This window comes from Schistocerca cancellata, unplaced genomic scaffold, assembly GCF_023864275.1.
Source record: "Schistocerca cancellata isolate TAMUIC-IGC-003103 unplaced genomic scaffold, iqSchCanc2.1 HiC_scaffold_1140, whole genome shotgun sequence".
Lineage (NCBI taxonomy): Eukaryota > Metazoa > Arthropoda > Insecta > Orthoptera > Acrididae > Schistocerca > Schistocerca cancellata.
Window position 1 is genome coordinate 2,197,366 of NW_026047139.1, and position 18,149 is coordinate 2,215,514.

The 18,149-nt window shown below is 41.9% G+C and overlaps 2 non-coding genes across 2 annotated transcripts; one reads left to right on the forward strand and one right to left on the reverse strand.

Moving 5' to 3' along the window:
• Window positions 1-4,966: 4,966 nt before the first annotated feature.
• On the reverse strand, window positions 4,967-5,040 carry Trnat-ugu (transfer RNA threonine (anticodon UGU)). Its single transcript has one exon. It is a non-coding gene; the product is annotated as a tRNA-Thr (tRNA).
• A 398-nt stretch (window positions 5,041-5,438) lies between these two features.
• Window positions 5,439-5,512, forward strand: Trnat-ugu (transfer RNA threonine (anticodon UGU)). The gene has a single exon. It is a non-coding gene; the product is annotated as a tRNA-Thr (tRNA).
• The last annotated feature ends 12,637 nt before the right edge of the window (window positions 5,513-18,149 follow it).

The window sequence follows — 18,149 nt, forward strand, 5'->3', positions numbered from 1 at the left end:
CTGCCATTGCACCAGCCAGCTAGTCTCTCTTCGTCATTCATACAGGCCACTTTCACTTTGGCCTGCGCTGAGCAGTGCTGCGGTCACACCAGTAAGACGCTATCACCTGATACTTCCTTGAGGGCTGTGACTAATCGTAATAGCAGTGACAATTTTTTATCCTAAATCTGGCCCCTTTTTAAAAACTTTTAGTGCTCGCTCAGTTAAAATATTTTTCTATTTTTCTTTTTAGATGCAGGCATATTTTACAGAATGGAGCACATCTTCATTACACTTGCTTGCCATAGTACTGACAATATTCACTGAATACTAAATTTTGACAATGAACAAAGTGTATTGTAATACCACAACCCTTTGGGACCATATATCCTATTCCAATTTCATCTCTGCTCTCCTGAAGAGGGCATTTATATAATATTAGTATGTTGCACTACTTTAAACTGTTGTTTTGATATTATTTACATTGGGTCTCACCAGTAAATGAAATGAAGGAAACATGTTTAATTAAAAACTTATGAAACATCAAAATTTACACACAATACAATCTACAGGCACATGGTAGGAATGATTTTGCTATTGTAATTATCGAGTAATTGATGTTTAAGGTTCTGATAATCCCAAGTGATAGAGAGAGAGCTATTTTTATGTTTTGAAGCCAGCAATTGTTTGAATCCGTAAAAATATGATACAATGAGTCAAAATCAATCACTCATGTTTTAACTGGAACTGGTAATTATAACCATATATAAATATAAATGTTACTCATACAAAAATAATTACTTGCATCTAGGCCTTTCATTCAATTAAACTTATCACTCTGTACACCTGAAAATGCTAGCGTGATTTTTATTTCAGTCAATTAATAACTATACGCAAATTAATGAAATATATTGCTGCAGTGTTAAAATGTAATTTATAGTCTTAAGAGAAACAGATTCTTTCCTGTCTTTGTGTGGAATTAATAACATTCATTTATGTTAATTTCTACGTAATTTGGGAAGATGTATGTAAAAGCTTTCATTGTTTCTATGCAAAATTCAATAAGTAACAATGACAGTAATTGTTTAAAACTATATAAATAGAGGCAATTTGTACACGGCCACACTTTAGTTTTAGGCCAAATTTTTCATCAACAGCATGTAGTCTGACTGTTTTTATTTATAACTGGAAGGTGTAAGTTCTATGATGAACATTCGGTGCCAAATATCTTGCTTGCAAAATAAAAAAGCCTTTGTAAACAAGACCTGCTAAAACTTATTTTGACCATTACATGATATCCATGTGATGATGCAGTAACATCAAAATAAACCTACGGCAGTATCAAGAAGCAGCACCCCAGTTTACACAATATACATACAAAATTGGTGGAGGATTAGTTAGATGTTGGTAATGTGTTGTTGAACATAGTATGAAATAATTAGATAGACTGAACGTTTTTCCCCTTTTGGTAAACTATGATACTCACCCCAGACTTCAACATAAACATTTCACACCACGTTATATTACAGTATGCCTATGATCTTTCAACACTGTATGTATATTTTAGACATTCCTGTATTAATTTTAACATCCATAAAATGCGGTGACACTGTACTTTGCTCCTTATCATGTAGGTAGCAGCTATTAATGTGCCTTTACGCTGCAAAACCGGTTGTGTTTTAATAAACAACAATTTGAACAGCTATTAGCGGAGTTCTTCCTAACATCACACTTAAATGTCCAGCAAAGGTTTCATCAGGTCACTTTCATAGTGTTTCTGTACCATTCCAATTTCGAACACCATGCAAAAAATGCACACCTTTCCATACAAGCTATCCATGTGGTGGGTCCCAACAAAATACTTTTGCGTTCAGGGTAGAAAGTTGTAGATTTAAATATCATGAAAAGATATCACCACACTGCAATAAAGAATGCCTTTGTTTTAATTATTGTCATCTATAATCATATATCATACCCATGACATGCTGTCCTCCATATTATGACAACACAAAACCAGCTCTCCTTCACTGAACTTTTCTGATGTCCTCCATCTGTCTTATCTGGTAAAGATCATTTGCTCATTTTTGTTCATTCTCTATGCATTTTCACTCAGAATCACTAAAATGTTCACCTCCTGTATAACAGTCGTCTAGAATCAATACACTTGACCACTTCTTCCACAATATCAATGTGTCAGGCAACAATAAGTTTATAATTAATCAATTCTCAGTGACAAACACTATTTTATGTTCCCACTATGAATTTTTCAACTGTTCTGGTAGATGAAAAAAAAATCTCTACTTTCACACAGCCTGCAATTTTAACATTAGGTTTTTTCCCAAACACTATCTCTCCAGTTTTCCTTTTAATAGTTCAGCTAAAGTTCTGTTCTGAGAGAGTGCAGCTGCAGAAACAACTTCAGGTGAGGCCTTCGCTTCAAGCCATGATCTCTTACCCGTTCTTGCTTCAACCAACAGGCATCACAACACATTGTACCATTATTTTTTAATCATAACCGAATGTGTCAGAAATACTGATTCACTAAATAATTTTGTTTGTCAAGATTATGTTTTAGCTCCACTTGTCATTTATGCTCTCACTTATCTTTCTATGTCTGATCGTTGTAGAGGACATGTAAGTGTTATGTATTGCCTGCTTACGGAATAATAAGTTGTGCGCTTAGGACCTACACACTGAGGGTTCCATGCAAACTTAGTTATGTATACAGACAGTCAATCCATTCTTTGAATGGAGGATCTCAACGATTTTTGCTTGTTTTCAACATTGATACTGGCAAGATATTGCTTCCATGGATTCCAAGACATGTTTTAATTTCAAGTTTGAAATCAAACAACCAACAGCAAAAGAATTTTTTTTGTATGATGTAACTACAAATTAACAATTTTGTAATTTTTTTCCTTTACTTTTATTGTGAAACCTTTCTTCTTGCCGAATTTATATGTTCTACATCAAGGAAAAGTACCCTGTAAGTTCTCATGAGCGAGTTTGTATCACATTATCATAATGTTGATATGTGCACACAGGAACTGAAGTATCAGTTTTTAATATTAATTATACAAGGTGGTCAATGAATCCTAAATAACTCGAAAGGTACTTTTCCATCAATGTGCACAAAAAACAAAAAGACCATATGTGAAGTAGCCTTTGGGAAATAGATGCTTTCATATTAATAACTCTGATGACAGTCTCTCTATCACACATTAAAATCTCCAATATGTGAACAGCAATTGTTAAAGTGCTGCCCCCTGTGTACGAATCAGGTACTATAGTAAAAATGACACACAAAAGTAACAACGTCTTGTGAAATTGCATTCTAAGGACCTTCATGTTCATGTGGTTCCTTTATAGTAACACAGGCATACCAGGCAGCTACAATGCGACCACTGCTAGGTTAATGACGCTAGCAGTGGAAATCAAAATATCACAGTAATGAAGGCTAAATAACATTGTATATTGGCATCATCATTTCATTTTACTTACTTTTCTCTACGAGTAATTTTGTGGTCATTTGCTGCTGCTACCAGATAGTCTGAATGAAGTTTGCAATTTTTAATTATTTAATTTTAAATAACTATTACTTCTGACTTCACTGCTATACAGAAACTATATTTGTTTTAGGCTATGCCTAGAAGTCGTTTTTCTATGCACTTTATCAAGGATGCATGTCTAATGATCCAAGAACTTAAGAAATATCAAAGAATTATTTCCATAATTCAGCATTTGCAGCATGATGCAGCATTTGCTATGGTCATTTCTGAAGCCAAAACTTCACACAGAGATTTATAGGGATTATATCACTTTAATATTCATGATATTTTTTATCATAGGTCAGTTCCAATGACTTCCATGTATGATCATTCACCATCTTATAAACAATTATATTTTTATGACATCATCAATGCTGCTCTTTGCTATAGACTGAATGAAGAATCATCAGTCAAGCTATACTGATAATGTAATACTAAAATTCCTGTTGAATTATAACACACCAATCCTTTTGTGCATTCTTTCACTGTGACAAAAGATTTTTGTGGAAGAGTGGAGAATGAAAATACAGAAATTTGAATGGTTACTATAATTACTAGAAAATTAGACGTCTAGCTTTACAACGAGACAATTCAAACAGATGTGACTGCTGGAACTATAACACATCAAGTACATCTGCTACCTAGAAATAAAATGACTGTGTTGCAATATACATGCTATTGCCTTTCAATCAGAGATGATTTCAGTCTTTTACATCATTCACAAAAATTATTTCCGCAGAGCATTGAAATGTATGTATATATTTAAGGTAGGAGGCAATTTTGTAACAAAAATCAGTGTGTCCTAAGGTCAGAAATTTATATCAACTTACATTATTGTTTACCACTAAACCTGAATCATATTGCAAATATTGCAAGGAAAGGTATTTTGCCTTCTTCATTTAATGGTCTCCAAGAAATCCGTATCAGAACTACTTGAATGTAGTGCCCATTGTTCAACATTTTGGGAAAACTTCATTATTTTTTACAATGACTTGCAATCCTAGTTGACTGGAAATTGATCAGCATAAACAAGCTAATTTCCGTTCACAAAGTATTGTGTAAGTATTCAAGGCTAAAATAAAGGAATTCATTGAGACACTGGAGACAAAACACATTTTTGATAAAGCATAGGCAATCATTTGCACTACTTAATTTAAAAGACAGAGGGTTGCTTCTTGCCCATATTTTAATCATTTTAAGTGAAATCTATAAAATAGTAAACATTTGTGATATTGATGAAGTCCTATGTGCAGAAATTCCTGATATTCAAACACATTGTAAACTATGTGTGTACATATGAAGACAGTAACTGTTCTCGAAAAACCAGAATGCTGTTGATGACTGTGCAGCTTTTTCCTGGAATAAATGATGACTAACTGAAACCCTCAGCTGCCGACAGGTGTTGTTTATATACATCGATGTGGACAGCTGAAAATGTGTGCCCCGACCGGGACTCGAACCCGGGATCTCCTGCTTACATGGCAGACGCTCTATCCATCTGAGCCACCGAGGACACAGATGAATAGCTCGACTGCAGCTGTCCACATCGAGTTATATCAACAACACCTGTCGGCAGCTGAGGGTTTCAGTTAGTCATCATTTATTCCAGGGAAAAGCTGCATGGTCATCAACAGTATTCTGTTCTTTCGAGATCAATTACTGTCTTCATATATATATATATATATATATATATATATAGTTAAAGGCTACCCAGCCATTGACCTTCATCTGTGCGATTGCGCACAGGTTGCCCAAACTCTTACGGGAATCGCCAAAGCGTGCGCGAGTAATGAGTGAATGGGCAAATGTCTATAAGGTGCATTACATATGTAGAATTGTGGACAGTTGGGAATGTGAGTCTCACGGGGAGCATGCAAGGGTAAGTCCCCGCAGTCGCACTATTCATCTGTGTCCTCGGTGGCTCAGATGGATAGAGCGTCTGCCATGTAAGCAGGAGATCCCGGGTTCGAGTCCCGGACGGGGCACACATTTTCAGCTGCCCACATCGAGGTATATCAACAACACCTGTCGGCAGCTGAGGGTTTCAGTTAGTCATCATCTATGTGTGTATGTAGTAAAAGATTTGCTGCATCAACCATATGGTGCACTTAAGCAAAATCCTGTGTGTATGACAGGTGGCAAATGCACAAAAAATTTCGTAATTATTTCTATCAAATCACATAACAAATTATTGTGCAAGTATTCAAGGCTAAAATAATTGAATTAATAGAGACATAGGTGACAAAAAATATCCAATATATATTGTACAGAGGGTGTCTTAGTGGTATTAGTATTAATGTTTGAGGACAATCACTTGACAGTCGTTATTTTGTACTGTACAATCCATACCTCCTAAATTTGATTGGCATTTGAATGCTGAAGTTTGCACGACAGTTTAAAGTGTTAAATACATTTATGAATACATAGGATATGGTAGTGCAGCTATAGAAGTAGGGGATGAAAGAACACGTGGTAATAAAGAAGTTCAGATTAATTAAGTACCCAAATTTGAGAAAGGCCATTAAGTTGGATCAATGTAAGCAACAGTTTTTTTAAGTATCTTCATATTTGCATTAAATTAAACTGATTTTTATCACATGTTTAACAATATACTGACATGTCTTTGCACTATGTTTGGGTAAATGCTGAAGAAAACATGTAAGAGGAGGGTATGCAGTGGTGATAAAATGATTACATGCATGTATGTTATGTATCCAAAGGATTTAGATTTCTCAGTTATACTGAAATTATTCACTTTTGTGCTCCTAAATCATTTGAAGATGTTAGAACTTTTAATGGACTTGTTTACAATACAGTTGTAACGTCACGCACGTCGGATGTAGTTTGTTGTTATGAAGTATTACATGGTCTTCGTCATAAAGCCTTTGACCCATTTTGCTATTGGCTGGCGCTTGTATGTGCAGTATATTTTGTTGTTGTAAATGGCGCACTTCCTTTGCAACATAAGTTTTGTTTATTTACGTTTTTCCTCTTGTTTCTGTTTCATTGCTGCAGTATTGTTCTCCAGTAGCTGAAAACAATAATATTCTTTTAAAGAGTATCAGTTGTTACCAGTCAAAGTTATAAAAATTCCATTGTTTTCCCGGTTTTCTGCCGAATGAAAAAAATCCCGAGATTTTGCAGGGTGTCCCAGGGCGTATACACCATAAACAAAAGATTATATATTTTTTAAAAAAATATGCGTTTCTGAAAGTAGGAAGCAGCAGTAGCTGGAACAGAGACATAAACAAAATATCTATTGTATGCTGAGCGTGTAGCGAGTTAGATTCTGAAAAAAGATAGTTAGCAATAGTGCGTTCACACGTACTGTGTGAACAAGGTTGCTTAAGGTATGTTGATGCAAACCATGTAAATTTTTCCTGTATTATTCCTGCTTACGACTTAACAAGGATTCCTGAATACCTCTCTTCCTTCACGCTCCTCTTCCCACTCTCTAAATAATTTCAAAGAATAGAAATTGCGTCAACTCGGTCAGTGTATTGAGATATTGCGAAGAAAGTAGCCTCTGCACTAGGAGTTACTACACTGATCAAAGCGCAATTTCGTGAATGAAAAAACGATGTGTTCGCACCATTGTGGGTATGCTGTATGTTGCAATGACTGTTGCCTGGCATGACTCTCTAGTAGAGATGGGTCGAACTCGTTCATTCCTGTGAACTACTTCATTCATTTATCGCTTTGCCGTGAAGCATACAAACGAAGCAGTTCATTCATGAAGTACAGAAGCCTGGCGAAGTTGCTCAGTTCGCCGCTCGGCCGCGGCTGCGCTCGCTCGTACAATAAAGCTTCGTAATACTTCATAATTTTATCAACAGATGGCCGAACTATACAGTAACGTGCACGCAACGTTTTAGCTTCTGAGCTAACTTAAATAGAGCATGGTCGAAGGGGTCACAGGAAAGATAAACAGAGAAGCCTGTCACACATAAAGAATGTATTACATTTAATCTTGCTCGACATTTTCTCATGAAGCGCCCAAAAAATCTTTATCTGCCAAGTGAAACATTATTTGTTGTATTCATGGACTGAAAATTAGGGATACCAAAGAAATGCAGTCCAATTTTATGTTCTTTTTAAAATTTAATCCAAAATAGAATGAGTGTGTTTACCACTGTCACAAAGTCTTTTATATGTTAAGTAATTATTCAGAAGTTTTCCTGTAGATTTCATTTTTTTTTGAGAATAATAACTCTCCAGATTCAAAACGTAAACTGTCACCTGTAGAGATTGGTACGATTTCAGGTAAAATCCCTCTTTCAGTGTTATTAACAAACCTATTTTCATGTTGGCTGTGCGTGCTCACACAGCCAGCCTCTTCGTTTGTATCTGTAATATTCATTTGTCCGCAAGCGCTGCCAACGATGGGCTACCGGTAGACGCGAAGTATAACTGAAATGCACAAATAGTCACGGGTAATGATGTCAGCACTGCAGGAAGCAGCTGACGCTGCCTTCCCCTCGCCCCTCACCATCGCAACCCATCACAAAACTTATCGTTTCCCACAAACGCCGTGCGATTCGTCGACAGGCAGTAGAGGGGGGACTGAAGTGAATGAGTGACGTAGCGCCGATGTAATGGGATGAAGGAGAGTGTAAGAGAGTGAGTGAACTAGAAAAAAGTGTGGAGTGTGTTATCTGTGAAGAGTTTGAAGTATCAGTTCACTGAAATTGAGTGATTAGTTCACACTTCACTGGAGTGAAGCGTTCATTTGAACGACTCATTCACGAGCTCCCCATCACTACTCTCTAGCAGTCCTAAAACCTACCAGGTCAACATTTAGTGACCGAAATTATGCTCTCTTGGCACATTGTAAGTTTTGTATGTGGGCAGCGTATCTTGGTGCCGATATAGTGCTTCCTGGAGGCATACAGCGAAAGCTTACATTCGTCTTGTAGGGCAAAAAACTGTTTAATTCATTCCACGTGTAATTGAAAATTTTAAATTAACTTTTTAATCTTGTGTAAGTAAACACAATCTTCTGAATGGGCTCAAGTACCGAAGCTGCTTATGCAGTTTTTTGGACCTACAGTTCACTTTACAATAAAGTCCTCGAAAATATACCCTATAACTGTAAACGTAGTAAAGTTTATTTTCTTCCCGAATTACAAGTAATTTTTGTATGACGAGAATGTTCTAGTTCGTATTACATTCACTGACTAATTCTATTAGCTTCTGGATGTAGATATGCTATGCAGATAAATTGGTGTAAATCTCGTGTTTATCACCGATGACGCTGGTTTTCCTTCATTAACGTGGAGCTGAATTTTATCTTTAAGTAGCGCAGCTTTATATACTTCTCTCGAGAAGTTCATATCCAACTGCAGCAGTTTACAAACAGCTATATAATTTTATATCCATTCTTTTCAGCAAACCGAATTTACCAATAGTACAAAGACTATTGTAATCATATTTCACATTTCGGGAGGAGGGGGATATTTACTGACATTCTGGACTGGAATGGATAATCAGAAATTACGACATAAGCTACTTCGTTTAATAAGTCTATTATTAGAGCAAGATCTACAGAGTACCACGTATTTTTTGACGTGTTTGGTATGTTTCGAAAATTACACGAAGTGTTTATACAATCCACAGTCTCACTAGTAGTGACGTAGAAAGTTTTCTTAAAGATGTTTCGCATGACGGAAATGCCTATAAGAATCACTGTGTTGCAGGAATTCCTGATTATTGATATTCAGACCACTTTGGTACAACGGTGCGTGTTTGGAATAAAAACTGCCTGGTTACCATTACTGATTTGCTTTTAAAGGAAAGGCAAATGGAAATTGTTACTGCTAATGACAGTGGGTTAAAAAAGTAAAGCAAACTGTCAAAATATACTGTTAAGGGGATAATCATGATAACATACGTCGGAATACTTGCAACAACTTGTTCAGTTAGCGGTATTGTCAGTCATCCCGAAATATTGCCGTTTATTGCAGCAACACTTATGAAACATCATTGCGGCCATACGTTGCTGTAAAAATTCGCCCGGGGTGGGCGTTGGCTAGCAACGCAGAAAGCAGGGAGCGAGCTACGCCACTGTAGATATGCGAAAGCAGCAGAGCCATCTGTGCGTGCCAAGACGTATTACATTGCGACTATGGGCGTGGATTGCTCGAATGTCACTCAGAGACCTGAGAAAAGCTTTTAGATAAGAAAAATAACTGCCACTGTGAAAGTACTAGTAGTTGGAATGGAAAAAGAGACAAACCTGTCTGTCGTATGGCATCAAGTGTAGCGAGCTAGAGTCTGATCAAGGTTCTAGATAGTAAGACTGTGCTCACATTTTGTATGGAAAACCTTGTTAGATAAATCAGACAAGAACAGCAAAGTCCCACCGCCACACCTTCACCTGCCCATGTTAGGCAAAATTTTCTGCCTGGCTCATGTAGTACTATCACCGTCAGAGGGTGGTACGGGATTACAAGTCCCACCGCCACACCTCCAAAGTGAATTGCTCCATATAAAAAAAAAAAAAAAAAAAAAAAAAAAATACTTGGTATGCAAAATGTACGTGGTTTCCCTCCTCCCTGCCTGCAAGTAATTGTGGGTAATCCTATATAACCCTTTTTCCTTCCCCTTCCCTATCCCACCCCCAACTATAAATAACTAAAGCAGAGTAACTACAAGGGCCACGGAGTGGTCTTATTTCATGATATGGATGCTCTGATGTTTAAAGCTTTTCCTGGCGTACTGCTTGTTCCATAAATATACAGGATAACTGCTGCATATCAGTAACGTGCTGCCACAATATTTCGGCGCATTAGTGGGGCAAGACATCACTGTAACAAATTCTTAAGATCGCTGAATGAATAAAGATGTACTAATCGGCGAAGAACTTACAAAATCGTACTTCAACCAATTTAGTTAATGAAAGAGCGTATTTTCTTGATTCTTTGGGTATGACCATATTTCTTCTACATTTGCTTATGTTACACATTACTTAGAAACACACCAGTTCAATATAAACGGTGGTTATTGAAAGACGGGACATAATATGTCACATATATTTTGGCGGGACAAAAAGTGACGCACTATAAATATACAGGACGATCCATTAAAATATGGGGCGTCTGGTCACCCTACACTATGTCATCCCCTACAATCCAGATTTGGCATCCTCGGATTTTCATTTATTTGGTCCCCTCGAGGAGGGGCCTAGCATCAGATACTTCTTTTAAGAGAAAAGAAACAACTAATTCATTATTGGGACAAATTTATTTGCGGGGATTACGTTTTCATAAACAGTCAGGAATTTGATTTTTTAAAGTACAGCTTTTTGCTTTAATACACGTCCTCCAGCAGTTTTTTTTTCTCTCGTGAGTTTACTATTTTCAGTTCTTTGTGGAAAGTCGTTCGGAGCGAATGAACTATACTCGGTCTCGGCAAAAACTGCCTTTTATTGCGCAAATATTACCCGTGCGCGGTACGATGTGCTGAGCTAGCATTATTTTGTAAGCTCTGCTGTCTTCTTCAATATATTGCGAACTAACTGTCAATGGTCTGTATTATTGCGCAGTACTCAGTACTGCGAACCATTTAGAGATAAGGACTGAAGAAGATATGGCCCAAACATGTTAAACAGTCTCCACTTTTGGTGGACAAAACCAGCAACTAGTCAACAATACATCGGCAACTACCTGAAACAACCCGTTCAATCTGCAATATTGCCCAGTCATCACGCAATAATGGCGTTTATTGTAGCAACATTGATGGCAGCACTGTTGCGGCTACACATTGCCGTAAAATATGGCCTGTGTTAACGCACCTCGAGGCCTGTGTGTGATGACTAGTAATGCCAAATGCTCAGAGCGAGTTACGCCACTGTAGATATGCGAAGCAGAAGAGCCATCTGTGCGCGCGTACACGTATTACGTTGCGAATGTGAGCGGGGGCAACAAAAGCTGAAAGATTAAGAAAAAAGATGGCTTTCTGAAAGTAGTAATAGCTGGAACAGAGAAAGAAACAATGTGTCTATCGTATGGCAAAACGTATAGTGAGCTGAAGTCTGACAAATGCATCAATTGATAAGAATGCGCTCACACGAACTGTTTGAACAAGATCGGCATATACAAGGGGACGACAAAACGAAACTTTATGCAAACATGTATTATTTTCCTGATTAATCCCTGCCTATCACTGGCTGCAGGTAATCCTAAATACCTGTTTCCTTCCTGCTCCTATTCCCCTCCACTCTTGATAAAAGCTAAACTTGGGTAAAGATCAAATCGTGGAGTATTCATGAGTGCAGTGGCCTCACGTCGTGTATGTGGGGAGAAGAACGTTGTGGCATCATTTATGTCCATAATTTTCGAGGCTTGAGACATTCAATATTACAAGCCTTGAAGTGTAATTTTCAGTAAGGCCTAGATGGGTTAAAGAGAAACCTGTACTTAACAAGCTTCTTTAATGATGTTCTCTCCTGTAAAACAGAAATAAGTTTGGAAGAACTGTTCATTTTTACAAAAACTTTTATTATCATACCCGTATCTTTGACAGTTTGGCGGCATAAACTTTCATTACTGCGCTGTGTTCCAGTGCTCAAAATGTAACTATATTTTTCCGTTTTCCAAATGAAGGCTGTATTAACAAACACACACACTGCAACCAAAACACGTGATCTGTAGACTGGGACACTCTCGCAGGCTGTCACCAGATCGCACTACGACCTCACAACTTATAATTATGTAATTGTGAGTTTTAAAAATGCAGAAGGCATCGAATTAACAAAATCTATCCTTTCATGTTTCTTAATTTTTTTTGTTTTTTTTTTTTTTTGTTTGTGGTTTTAGGGCGCAAAACTTCTATGGTCATTAGCGCCCAGCCCGTGACTTAAGACAGTAAAAAACCGAAATTGAAAACCAGCAGCAATGGGAACAAAGTCAGAAAATTGGAGAAACTAAAAATAGAAGAATGCTTAAAAATCTGCTACAGAAAGGGGGTGGTTGTCCCCAAAAAAAGCTTCAAATGACTGACGTCATTTCACTGTCACTAATAAACTGGAGAACGCGGTCGGCTGAGCGCGTATCTTCTGCTAAAATCGACGATAAATCAGGCGATAGCTGTAGACGGGAGCGTAACGGATTAAAATAGGGGCATTCAATTAAAAGGTGTCTTAACGTCCACAGCTGAGAGCAGTGGGGACAGAGTGGGGGAGGATCGCCGCTTAAAAGATGTCGATGGCTAAAACGACAGTGCCCTATCCGGAGTCTAGCTAAAATTACCTCCTCCCGACGACGCGTTCGGGAGGAAGAGGTCCAAGCGCAAGGAAGGGCTTTCACTTCCCGCAATTTATTACGGGGAAGTGCCGACCAATGCGCATGCCATAAATGAGCAACTTGGCGACATAAACCGCTCCGTATATCGGTGAAGGGAAGCGACTGAATAGCTGGCCGAGGAAGAGAGACTGCAGCCTTGGCCGCTATATCGGCCGCCTCATTCCCACAGATACCAGCGTGTCCCGGGAGCCAGAGGAACGCCACCGAGACGCCCCCCAGGTGGAGCAAGCGCAGACAGTCCTGAATCCGGTAGACCAGAGGGTGCACAGGGTAAAGAGCTTGGAGACTGAGGAGAGAGCTGAGAGAATCGGAGCAGATAACGTACTGTATCCGCTGATGGCGGCGGATGTAGTGGACAGCCTGGAGAACAGCGTAAAGCTCCGCAGTATAAACCGAACATTGGTCGGGAAGCCGAAAGCGATTTGGGGTGTCGCCAACAATATAGGCACTCCCTACACCTAACGATGTTTTCGAGCCGTCGGTGTAAATAAATGTGGCGTCCGTCATTTGTGCACATAGAGCAGCAAATGCCCGACGATAAATAAGTGTAGGGGTACCATCCTTGGGAAATTGACAAAGGTCACGGAGCAGGCAGATCCGGGGACGGAGCCAAGGCGGTGCTGTACCCCAAGTTGTCAAAAAGGTTTTAGGAAAGCGGAAGGAAAGAGAATGGAGCAGTTGACAGAAGCGGACTCCCGGGGGTAGTAGGGAGGAGGAGCGGCCTGCATACCCTACATCAAAGGAGGCGTCGAAAAAAAGGTCGTGGGCTGGATTAGCAGGCATGGAAGACAGATGGCTAGCATAACGACTCAGGAGGACTGCTCGCCGATTGGACAGCGGAGGTTCAGCAGTCTCAGCATAAAGGCTTTCCACAGGGCTAGTGTAAAAAGCTCCAGACACTAAACGTAATCCACGGTGGTGGATAGAATCGAGACGCCGAAGAATAGACGGCCGAGCAGAGGAGTAGACTATGCTTCCATAATCCAATTTCGAGCGCACTAAGGCGCGATAGAGGCGGAGAAGGACCACCCTGTCCGCTCCCCAGGAGGTACCATTCAGGACACGGAGGGTGTTAAGCGATCGCAGACAGCGAGCCGAAAGATAGGAAACGTGGGAGGACCAGCATAGTTTTCTGTCAAACATAAGACCCAAGAATTTAGCGACGTCTGAAAACGGAAGGTTGACAGGACCTAGATGTAAGGAGGGCGGAAGAAACTCCTTACGTCGCCAAAAATTGACACAAACGGTCTTACTGGGTGAGAAACGGAAGCCAGTTTCGATGCTCCACGAGTGGAGGCGATCGAGACATCCTTGAAGACGTCGTTCAAGAAGGCTGGTCCGTTGAGAGCTGTAGTAGATCGCAAAATCGTCCACAAAGAGGGAGCCCGAGACATCAGGAAGGAGACAATCCATAATTGGATTTATGGCGATGGCAAACAGTACAACACTCAGCACGGATCCCTGGGGTACCCCGTTTTCTTGGGAGAAAGTACGGGAGAGAGTAGTGTTCACCCGCACCCTAAAAGTGCGCTCTGCCATAAATTCGCGAAGAAAAAGGGGCAGCCGGCCTCGAAAGCCCCAAGAGAACAGTGTGCGGAGGATGCCTGTCCTCCAACAGGTATCGTATGCTCTCTCCAGATCAAAAAATATTGCTACTGTTTGGCGTTTCCGGAGAAAATTGTTCATGATATAAGTGGAGAGAGCAACAAGATGGTCAACTGCAGAACGATGCTTCCGGAATCCGCATTGGGCTGGTGTTAAAAGACTGCGGGATTCCAGCCACCAAGCTAAACGGTAATTCACCATACGCTCCAAAACCTTACAGACACTACTCGTGAGAGAAATGGGGCGATAGCTAGAGGGGAGATGTTTGTCCTTTCCAGGTTTCGGAACAGGAACGACAATAGCTTCCCGCCACCGTTTGGGAAAGGTACTGTCGGTCCAAATTCTATTATAAAGGCGAAGGAGGTAACGCAGACTAGGGGTTGATAAATGCAGCAACATTTGGACATGGATACCATCCGGTCCTGGGGCGGAGGAGCGAGAAGATGAGAGGGCATGTTGGAGTTCCCGCATGGAGAAAACAGTATTGTAGCTTTCGTGATTTTGAGAGGAGAAAGCAAGAGGTCGCACTTCCGCTGCACGTTTCTTCGGGAGAAACGCTGGCGGGTAATTTGAAGAGCTCGAAATCTCAGCAAAGTGCTGACCCAACGAGTTAGAAATTGCGACGGGGTCCACTAAGGTATCATGCGCGACAGTGAGCCCAGAGACCGGGGAGAAACTAGGCGCGCCTGAGAACCGTCGAAGCCGACTCCAAACTTCCGAGGAGGGAAAGAAGGCGTTAAATGATCTAATAAAGAATTTCCAGCTTGCCTTCTTGCTATCGCGGATGACGCGACGGCATCGCGCACGGAGCTGCTTATAGCGGATACAGTTGGCCAAAGTAGGATGGTGACGGAAATTGCGTAGAGCACGTCGCCGCTCACGTAGTGCGTCACGGCATGCCTCTTTCCACCAAGGAACTGGGGGGCGCCGGGGCAATTCGGAGGTGTGTGGTATTGAACGTTCCGCAGCTGTAACAATAACGTCGGTAATATGTGTGACCTCATCGTCGACGCTGGGAAAGCGACGGTCATCGAATGTCGCGAGAGACGAAAAAAGTGTCCAATCGGCTTGGGCAAATTTCCAGCGTCGCGAGCGCATATATGGCAGTGGAGACTGCAGTCTAAGGACACATGGAAAGTGGTCACTCGAGTGTGTATCATCAAGGGCGAACCATTCGAAGCGCCGAGCTAGCGGAACAGTACCGACCGCAAGGTCCAAATGAGATAAATTTGTCGTGGAGGCAGACAAAAATGTGGGGACCCCAGTGTTGAGGCAAACTAGATCCGCTTGGTGGAAGACGTCTAGCAATAGAGAGCCACGTGGACAAGGATGAGGAGATCCCCAAAGCGGGTGGTGGGCATTGAAGTCCCCAACCAGCAAATAGGGGGGTGGAAGCTGACCAAGAAGATGAAGGAGATCAGCTCGTGACATTGGTGTGGATGATGGAATGTATACAGTACAAAGAGAGAACGTGTATCCAGAAAGGGAAAGACGGACGGCGACAGCTTGGAAGGAACTGTTTAAGGGGATTGGGTGATAATGGAGAGTATCATGGAGAAGAATCATGAGTCCTCCATGGGCTGGAGTGCCTTCAACAGAGGGGAGGTCATATCGGACGGACTGAAAGTGAGGGAGAACAAAGCGGTCATGGGGACGCAGCTTTGTTTCCTGAAGACAGAAGATGACCGGCGAGTAGGAGCGTAAGAGGACCGACAATTCATCCCGATTGGCTCGAATGCCGCGGATATTCCAGTGGATAATGGACATGGGGTGAAAAGAAAATGGAGGAATGTGACCGAAGTTGCTGTCAACTCAAAGACTGCTCGGAGCTAGCAACCGACAGCATGGAATGGCATTCAGCCGAAGGCAGAAGATCCTGATCCATAGGTTGGTCAGGAGCAGTCCCTGCCACCAGCGATCGGCCGGTTGACCGGCCACCAGCAGTGCGCCTCGGCGACACAGAAGATGGCCGAGGGCGATTTCCACCAGGTGGTGCTGTAGAGGGGGCACGCCTTGGCGGAGAAGGAGAGGAACTGGGTTTCTTTGTAGCCTTCTTGGAAGAATGTTGTTTAGATGAAGGAGGAACCGACGGTTGTGAATTTGCGGTACGTAAAAACTCTTCACGAGTATGCTCTTTTTTCGAAGACTTGGCGTCCGACTTTTGGGCTCGAGATGTAGCAGAACCCGACGAAGGGTGAGCCATAGAGTGGGCAGGCGAAAGTGGTGAGGTTGAACGAGCGATCTTTGCGCTGGCCGATCTGACGACCGTGGTACTAAAGGAAAGGTCGCAAGTCTGCGTGGCCGCCTCCTTTGTTGGCCGAGGAGAAGCAAGGACAGTGCTGTATTTTCCTGTCTGAGGCACAGTGGGCTTGCGACTGGCGAATAATTTTCGAGCAGCAAAGGTCGACACCTTTTCCTTCACCCTTATTTCCTGGATGAGCTTCTCGTCCTTAAAAACGGGGCAATCTCGAGAGGAAGCAGCGTGGTCACCCATACAGTTGATGCAGCGAGGGGATGGAGGTGGACAAGCACCCTCATGGGCATCCTTGCCACACGTAACACATTTGGCTGGATTGGAACAGGACTGGCTGGTGTGATTGAACCGCTGACACCGATAGCAACGTGTAGGGTTTGGGACGTAAGGGCGAACGGAAATTATCTCATAGCCTGCTTTGATTTGCGATGGGAGTTGAACTGTGTCAAATGTCAAGAAGACAGTGCGGGTTGGAATGACGTTCGTGTCAACCCGTTTCATTACTCTATGAACTGCCGTTACGCCCTGGTCAGACAGGTAGTGCTGAATTTCTTCGTCAGACAATCCATCGAGGGAGCGTGTATAAACGACTCCACGCGAGGAATTTAAGGTACGGTGCGGTTCCACCCGGACAGGGAAGGTGTGGAGCAGAGAAGTACGCAACAATTTTTGTGCCTGGAGGGCACTGTGTGTTTCTAACAACAGGGTGCCATTCCGTAATCTGGAACAAGATTTTACAGGACCTGCTATTGCGTCGACACCTTTCTGAATAATGAAAGGGTTGACCGTGGAGAAGTCGTGACCTTCATCAGACCGAGAAACAACAAGGAATTGTGGCAACGATGGAAGAATCGTCTGTGGCTGAGTCTCAGTATACTTACGTTTGTGAGCAGACTTAGTGGAAGGTGAGGAAACCATTGCGGAAGAATCCCCCATGATTACCGGCGTCTCCGATGGCGCGCTCCTCCCTTGTGGGGGCCCTCTCTGAGGGCACTCCCGCCTTAGGTGATTGTTCACACCTCAGGTCACACCTCCCGACAAACGGACGGAGGGACCAATCGGCATTTTCGGAAGGTATCAGCTCGGGTAATCACCCCTCCCTGGGCCTGGCCGTTACCAGGGGGTACGTACGTGTCCTACCTGTCTACCCGGGGCGGGGAATTACGCGTTACCCCGTCACCGGCTACGCACGAAGGGCGTGGGTCGGCCTTCAGACACGCACAGGGAGGAAGAAAGAGAAAGGGAAAGGAAGGAAGAGAGGTCTCAAACGCCGCAGCGGAGAAAAGGGAAAGAGAAGAGGTAAGGAAAAGAGAAGGACAAAGGAAGGAAGAAGACAGTGAAGGACAAAGGAAGGAAGAAGACATAAAAGCAAGGAAGGCAAAGAATGCAGTACAGTTACGAGCGTCCGTCTCCGGACGTAGGCACAAACCATACTCCCAGATGGGGAGAAAGGGAAGGAAA